Raw genomic sequence first — 8,884 nt, forward strand, 5'->3', positions numbered from 1 at the left:
GGCAAAAGTTCTTCTATCAAACCCTTTCTCGAGTTACATGAGAACAGAGGAACCTTGGATGTGACCTGGTCTAGCAGATAAACTATTCAGATGCTTAGGGTGAGATCATGGGATTGGATCTTTCAGTCTCTGATGACATGATTCGGCAAGGCAGGTCTTTACAACCATGTCATTAAGAAGGATTCCAGCTGGCTCAGCCAGCATTCCTATAGAGCCTTGGGGAACTGCATACTGGAGTGAGATTTTGTCAGCTATTTGTGACACAGAGCCCAATGCACATTTCCTGAGCAGAGACCAGTTCCCTTAGCCTCTTTCAGTGCACAAATTCTCTTTGGTTGCAGAGAAACACAACCAACTATGCTCTCTCCATAAAGGAAGTTCTGATGTCCATCTCTGGCCAAAGCAAAAAGCTAAACTAGCACTAAAAAGGCAAGGAGAAATCAGGTATTTTTATTCAATGACGAAACACTACAGAATGTCCTTTCTCCATGTGCCTTCTGCATGTTCTTACCTCAAGCTCACCAGCATCCTCTATCCAGAATCCATCCAGCTGCTCTCCCTCTCTGTCTGGGAATTCAAAATGTAATAATTCCCTCTGTGAGCACCTGGAAACCTTACAGGCTTAGAGGATATTCCCTGCCCAAGTTCCCATTGTCCTTGACTCAGCTCTCTCAATCAGTGTACCAGGTTCACCTTTCCCTTAGGTAAGAATAATTCACAGAGATCAATAGATGCAAGATTAATCATGTTTGAGATTAAAAGGAATTCATGCAGTGGTTTGTTTTTTTTTTCAAGGAATAATTTAAAACAGTCTTCCAAATCCAGCAGGAATGGGTGGATAGATATCAGGAAGAAAATAAATGTACCTTTGGGAACAGTGGCTTGGACTGAGAGTGCAGCATGAGTATGAGAACTTTTTCCTAGTTAGACGAATTGTTAAGACAAATGAGAAACCAGACGTCACTGGCCTCCTTCCCCATATGGCCTTCCCTGAGGCCTCTTACACCAGGGCACTCAGTCCCTCTGCATGCTGCTAATATCAGCTATCACTGCCAGAAAAACACTTTCTATCATTTTTGCCTTCTTGGTTACAATAATCTTCACTTTTGTATTCCCAGCTCTTGCTAACAGTAGTTAGCTGCATTACACTTCAGATGAAGCTTTGCAATTTCCTGAACAAGCTTAAAAACTAGCATTTTTCTCCTACATTAATTCTTAATAGCCATGGAACATTGCTCCAAGAGCACTGCTTGGGGAGCTCTCTGTTACTTGTCAATGTAATATTTGCAGAGTGACCAAGTACGGTCTCTGAAAATTCAGTCCTCTGCTTGCTATATGGGAGATAACGACTTGGCAGTATCAGAGAAGGTTCCTGCTGCAATCAGTACTTGACAGTGCCTAGATAAAACTTCTCCTGAACATAGCCATAGGCCTGCTGAAGCATATGCAACCACATCAGCGCTAGTGGCTGGAAGCAGAGGACTTGAGTTTTATGTAGTTTTTGTTACACCTAATTTCTCTGTAACTTACAGGCTGACTAGCCATTCAGTCCTCTCCTCACCACTGGATTATGTCATAAAAATGTTTCACAGCCTGTCAAGAACCTAGAGAAAGTTCTTCTCAGGAAAAGTCTATCACGTGCTCCCATCATGTCTATTTGAAGCTGTTTCACTCCTGCACAGATATCCTTGCCTTAGAACCTCTCTCCCTCTTCTGCTAATCATTGCACAAAAGGCATCAGTGTGGACCAAGAGGCCAGGCAGCTCTGTGTAAGACAAAATAAAACTTCTTTATGCTATGTTGATAAAACTCCCACCAGAAATCCATGAGGTGCCCAGCAGTTCAAATGGCAAGTGTTTAACATTTTTGCCTTTGGGGAATAAGCTGTAATACACAGATGCTTGTTTCTAAACTAGAAAGACATTCCCCCAAGCCATTGGTCTTTACTAAAGAAAGTGGAAGTTTCGGAGAATTGATACTGGGCTATAGACACTTATCTCTAAATAGCTAGTTCGTATGTATATCAGGTTGTTTATGACCAAGGGTCTGACAGTCTGATATCTGTTCAGATGTCACATCAGCTGATGATTTCAGCCCACTTGACATTACAAACCTATGGGCAACAAAAAGACAAGGACTGAATAGCTCATGCTTTTTGGACGTCTAACTCCTTAAAATCCCTCCAGATCAGGCATAGAACAGGCTGAGAAAAGCATGCATTTCTGTTCTTCTTGTGTTGGTAAATAAAAGATTTTGCTCCCCACAGCTGTTGGAGAGATGGGTACCTTTTTCCAGGATCAAAATTTCTAACTGTTGGCAAATCAGCTTCTGTCAGCATCATGATTCAAATGAATCTAAGAAAGGGGAGCAGCATATGTTTTCCTATTTCATAGCTTTCTGGAAAGGCTGTCTTACAATACATAACATTTAATCCTGCCTGAAACAGCATTTATTGAGAATAAAAATATATATTTATAAATGGAAAGAAATTTGATCTGAAGAGTAATTTTGTTTAAGGCAGAACCTGATAGCTCTGCAGTAGCTTACCTGATGGACTGAGCTGTTGTTCTCAAGTCACAGATCATAATTTGCTTTTTCTAGACTTAATCTGAGAGAAACAGCTGTATATGAAAGGTTCCTGTCTCATCTCACAGTTTTATTGGCAAGTATCTGCAAGAATAATGACCTTGAGGCAGTCAATCCAAGTCTACAAAAAAAGAGTTGAGAAGGAATGGGACACATCTGCCCAAACGTGCCTTACACTGGGACTCAGATACTCTAAATCCACTACAAACTGCGTGATAATCCATCCTTCTTACCTTTCAGAATTACTTAATCTTTTAGGCACTGATATAGAGAGCTGCTTCCTTACACAGTCTACATATTATCCACTTACTTCATTTTAGTTGCCCACTGCTGCTCATTGTGTATGGAGACTGGTGCAACTCTCCTTGATACAGTTGTGCTGTGGCTTACTTGGGGCTTCTGAACCTTCCCGAGTCCCTCAGAGAAGCCAGGATCAGAGCATGACAAATTTCTTCTTCTGTGGTGGCAACAGTACTCAGCTTTTTAACAACAGTCTAGTGCAGAATACATTCACCCTGGAAATGGAAGACACAGATACTCGGTTCTACTTAGCTTAGCTTAGCAAGGATACTGATCCATGAAATGTCTGTCCTCTGAAAAGTGGCAAGCAGAGAGGATGCCAACACGAGGAAGATACATGATCTTTCCTGTTGGTTCCTCCCATTCTTAACTGAAGAAATAGATGCCAGACTTAATCAGACTCCCTCATTCCTGGCAAATCTCAGGCGCTGCCCCCCACTGTAATAGGAAATTTAGATGCTGTGCTAGATAAACAGGATTGTTCTGTGTCAAGTGCCTTAAATTTTGGCAAGGTAGTGTTTTAAATGTGATGCATGGGCCTTGTGGTAGTTCTGGACTGCTATGGATGGCTCAGAATCTGGCACAAGAGGTGACAAAATTGCCTCTGTCTGTTTTGTGTCTTTCTTCTGAAGACTATTACACTGGGAGAGGGGGAAGTTTATAAATCAAATGAAGAAGAGAGCGAGCTCTGGTGTTGCTGGATGGAAAGAATGTGTCAGTGTTTGAATAAGGTTGGGCCTGGAAGCTGTGAGGGAAGGCAGAAGAGAGAAATGTATGATCACGTACAGATACTCCGAGTGGCTGCGCGAGACTGAGACCAGAGGAGAAAAAAAAAATCACCAAGACTATATTTGTGAGTATTGAATATTTGCTAGGAATGAGTGAACAAGGGTACTAAGTCACGAGAGTTAACTCCTAGAAATTCTCTCCTGTCCACTATCACCAAAAAAAAAAAAAAGGCAAATGCCCGGGAACAGTGTGCAAGCCTGTGATCAATAATTATCTCATGTAGGAGAGAAGTCTGCTTAAATTAAAGAGCATGAGGAAAGAGCATAGGAACCCTGGCTGAGTAAAAAAGAAATCTGCTAAGTGTTGTAAGGCAAAATGTTTCACAGAAGAAAGGGGTTGTAAAAGTGGGGGAAATGAGAGGTTTAGAGGTTTAGAGAAAGTAGTAAAAGGAACTTTTCAACAGAGTTAAAGGAACCTCTACAAGTTCAAATGGGGATAAGGATGTTCAAGGCTGCTAAAAATTAAGCAGTGGCAGAACAAATGTCCCAGGCTTTAACATTACTAAGGGGTCACTTGCACAGACAAGATCATTACATTTGGCACTGGTAGCTGCTGATGTAATAGAAATCTTTAGCCTTCGGTTGTTTTGCTTGAGTTCCTGTTTCCATCATAGAAGAGGAATAATAAAGGAGCAAGAATCTAACCAAATCACTCGCTTTTTTTTTCCACTATAGATTTTGGGGAAGTCTGTAAGGGAATGAATATTTGCCTCTAAACTTTGTCACTCAAGTTCTTCTCTACCCAAAACTTATTGAAAGGGAAGAACAAAATAAAGAGAAAAAAAAAAAGCCTTATTTCCGTGGCAGATAATTATCAATAGAATTCAGAGTGAAAGATTCTGATTTGACAAACTGTTGGCCTTAGTGGACAGGTAAGGTGCAAATTGCTTATAGTCACGTTGTTTCCTTTATTCTGTGTGGAGCAGTTCTCTGACACTACTGGCATTTCCTTTGCTAGCATCTAATGAATATTCATAGAGTGAATCTCTGAATATTCAGAGGTCATGGTAAAGGTGCTGCCAAATCAGTCATTTTGACTAAGCCACACTAGTCTAGGCCAGCAAGAAGGACCAAACTGGCAACAGACCCAGAGGAAACCATCAAGGGATCGAACTCCATATCTCCATTCCTGTCTCCCACAGAGACCGTTGCAAAACCCTGAGTATGGGCAGGACGAGGCTAGAAAAACTAAAGCTCAAACCCTGAGCCAGGTGCTCTAGCTTATGGTCATTTTTCTTGTGTCCGAATCCAAGACTACTGACTTTTGACTATGTCTACTAGAAGGCATTTTCCATAACACCGAGCACTAACTGGGTCCGGTATGCTTATGTGGGAAAAGCCTTCCTGGCTGGCACGGGACTTGAAAAGTGAAACACAGCAGAGAAGAACCAGAAGCCTTTCAACATCATTGCATATTTACTGGATGTTGTGTTTGGGCTCCTTTCACAGGGAGCTGAAAATGTTGGGCTGGGGCATCTGTTGTTCTTTCAGAAGAAGCTAGATGACTCATAACAGCTAAGAAAGGTTTGTGCTTGGAGAATTGCTTACAGGCCATAGTTCTGGGCTGCCCTAGGGTCTATTCAATGTTTCTCCATTGCCTGTCTTCTTCTTTTTCCACATTTTTTCATTATCATGATAGAGACAGATTTCTCCAAGTGCCTATTACCACTTTCTGTGTTGGGAAGTTTACTGTGAATTTTCTTTCTCTGGGCTGTGAAACATGGGGTGAAACTAGGAAAGGCTAAAGAGCCTGGCACAGGTATGTGAGGTTGATGTATAACAATCTGAATACCTTTTGAGGAAGAAAGCTGAGCTGAGAAGAAAGAAAAGCAGTTACATGCATTAAATCAAGAGGCCCTGGAATCATGAGATCCTGGCACTCCCAAATGTAACCAGTCTGTGACTGGTTACACATACAAGCTGTAAAGATGAAAGGATGATGTAAGACTGTGGACCTGAGACTTTAACTGGGGAAAAAAAAAAAAAGAGATGAGGAAACTGCATAGGCAATCAGGTCTGGAGTTCCAAGAGCTAGGGAGGAGATGCCCAGGAAGATGTCTGGAGAATTTCAGAATGGCCTTTCCTTCCCCCAGCATCCTTGGCCTGCTTAATGTTGCTGCCACCGCTTGTTTAATGAGAGTCTGGAAGCAAACGCAGGAGCCAGTCAAACAGTTGGTGGTAAAGCCTAAAACATCTCTGGGATTTAAGTTCTCCATTGACAGCATAAGAACAACTAAAATACTGGTGTCAGAAGCAAACTAGCACAAAGTGGAAAAGAAGAAAAAATTATTCTATCATAGGAGGGCAAACTTATTCATCCAGCTTTAAGTTGTTTTGACCTGGTAGCACTTCTCCTTCCTTAGTCTAATGTCTAAATAAAAAGGCATGTCTCTGTAAAATGTTTGAAATGCTGTTTGTTTATCCTCCGTGGAAACCACTACAGGAAAGAAAAGCTCCTGTTACAAAATCGCACATTGTTGCTCTTTGAAAGTCAACTTGTGGTTGCCTTCTCCTCTTCTCACTAGCAGGTTACCTGTTATGAGTGGGAATTTGGTGTTTGCATGTCTTTCAAGTCCAATTCACATAATATTCTTGCCATGCTGATCAAAGCTTCACCACAAAATTCCCACAGCAATATCCCCAGGCAGCATGCCTCACCACAAGGATGTTGAGAAAAGGCCACCAGCTTCCATCTGCCAGAAGATCCTACTTAAAACTTAAGAGCACTAAAACAAGGCTATTTCTCCATTTATCCTCTTGGTGTCTGCTTAACAAGGATGTGACAACTATATATACTCTTTTTAAGACTAGAAGGAGTTAGAGACCAGCCTTCTTTGGTGCTAAGAGCTAGAAGAGTGCAGAAAGCCTACCCATTTACAGAAGACATGCAATCTTCTTGCCTTAGCATAGTGCCCACTCTTTAGTCGGACGCCCAGGGATAAGGTTTCTCAACTTCCTATACTACTAAATGCATTACCTTAGGCATGGCTACGATGTTCATCTTTATTTTCACAGCATTTGCCTCCTGCAGTGCTATGGCACACAGACACCTTGAGACTGTATCCTGTCCTCTGGGTCCATGCAGTGGTGAGCCAGGCAAGTTCTGCAGTCTGAACCCTTCAAATACAGATTTGTTTTCACCTCTCTTTTGTCTCAGTTGGACACTAATAATGTTGTGTAAATTGGGTTGCGGTTTTCATGCTGAGAATTGAAACAAGTGTTTTAAAAATTGAATTTAGGAGTCTTAGTATTCCCAAGTCTTTCTACTGATTAAGTAATTAAAAAAAAAAAAAGATACTTTCATTTTTCAGGGCAATTCAGCACTGGATGACTTTTCTTACCGAGATGCCAATCTAGCTTTTCACTGATGACTTGTCTTTCCTCACTTAAGCTCTCCAGCACATGAGACTTTGCCTTTTAAGTTACAGCAAGCACACAGCACAGGGGTGCTCAGTATGAAATGGCTTGCACAGCTAGCAGACGTGACTTGAGAAGCACAGGACAACTGCAACACAGTGATTTTTTGCCAGCAATTTACATTTGTAGAGAAGTTTGGAAGTGTCACCACTTGTTATATGATGGTATCTATAATGCAAGCAATATAGTTGGAACTTTTGCCTTACGTGCCTGAAGACTTCCATGAAAATTGGCAGTGCAGAATTAACAATGCGGTTCAGCCTCAAAGTGGCCACGTTTTTATAACAGGTAGAGTAAGGCTTATATATTGCCCAGTTATCCTAAAGAGGTAAGTGAATTAACTAACATTTGTCACGTGCTTTGAGATATTCCAAGAAAATGTTCCATAAAAGCACAACCTGCTATTAAGCATTTCAGAAAAAATAACGTTTTAATTAATCTCAGTCTCTAATTTTGTGCTTGGGCTATTCTCGCAATGGCTTTTTGCCGACTTTTAATGTGGGTAGCGTGGGCGCACCCACTCACCATTCCAAGAACCTATGTCAGTTTATCATCCGGTCCAGGAAGTAGAGTTGTATTGTTGCAGACTTTTTATAAGGCTCCAACTGCAGATTCGGCTCTGCATGGCCTCTAGTTAGTCCATATTCATGCTGTAAAGATTTGCTATCTGACTGTAGCTTGTCAACTAGCAGAGAAAGGGAAAATTCCTAACAGTGAGAGGTGCAGCCCTCCAGTAACTTTGTATCTAGGGAACATAGTAGGAAGGAGGGAGGGGGAAAAAAGCGATGTCACCACAAGAATTTTAGCTAGCCAAGTCAGTTTAGACTGCAGAATTTCAGTCAGACTGTGTGTTTAATCAAAGTGTTTTTTTCTTTTTTTTTTTTTTTTTAAAAAAGAATTGTATTAAAGACACTCAGAAAGCAAACAAGCAACCACAACAGTTAAGAGCAGTTACACAGTATGTCTAACCTTTTCAGCGTTCAAATCTCCAGGCTACTCTCCATCACTGAGGCAAAACTGCAGACCGCATGCCACACTTACACATTTCACAGCAGGATTAATGCCTTTAATACTCCTCCTGGTTTCTCCACAGAGATGCCCACCACAATCAGCCTCATCGCCATTGCTGAGAGCAAACTCGATCGGGTCACCTCATGACCTGATGGCCCAGACGGCTCCCTGAGCCACAGCCACCAGCTGCACAGGGGCAAGTTGCACCTGGCAGCACCACTAGCAATTACGGAGCATTTTCACACTGCTCCAAACAGCGACTGACTTTCCAGGGTTCAATTTTTCTTACCCTTTCTTCTCATTCTCTTCCCCTGCCTCATTTTCCCTCATTCCCTCTAGGCAGTGATATTTTTCAAAACAATAATGGAGCAAATGCATGGGCTTACATTTACACTTTTGTTTAAAATAAAAAAAAATAAATACACCTAGAGCAGCTACTTTTAAAAGCACAAAGGGCATCATTTTCACCATTTCATCCCTGTCTCTTGTGCTGAACTGGTTCCCCTCCATCCATATCTTTCGCCCCCTGCAAACAAACCAGACATCACTCCTGGTCCTTTCACGTTTGGAATAAACAATAAATAAATTAATTAATAATCGAACAAAAAGAAGCCCCCAAGCCCGCCCACTTCACTCAGCGCCCAGAGCCCGCCGGGGGGCAACGCCGCCTCAGCCGCTGCTGTTGTGCGCGCGCGGCCGTTGGGCGCGGGGCGGGAGCGGCTCCGTGGGGTGTGAGCGCGCTCGAGCGGGGGCGCGCGCCGCCCCGCGAGCCGCCCCGCGCG

At 42.3% G+C, this 8,884-nt stretch overlaps 1 long non-coding RNA gene across 1 annotated transcript; it reads left to right on the plus strand.

Moving 5' to 3' along the window:
- The first annotated feature begins 7,371 nt into the window (after positions 1-7,371).
- Positions 7,372-7,855, plus strand: LOC148596051 (uncharacterized). Its single transcript, XR_015913755.1, has 2 exons — positions 7,372-7,670; positions 7,726-7,855. It is a non-coding gene; the product is annotated as an uncharacterized LOC148596051 (long non-coding RNA).
- The last annotated feature ends 1,029 nt before the right edge of the window (positions 7,856-8,884 follow it).

This window comes from Tinamus guttatus, unplaced genomic scaffold, assembly GCF_059628265.1.
Source record: "Tinamus guttatus ecotype Peru unplaced genomic scaffold, ASM5962826v1 Tinamus_guttatus_pri_ptg000033l, whole genome shotgun sequence".
Lineage (NCBI taxonomy): Eukaryota > Metazoa > Chordata > Aves > Tinamiformes > Tinamidae > Tinamus > Tinamus guttatus.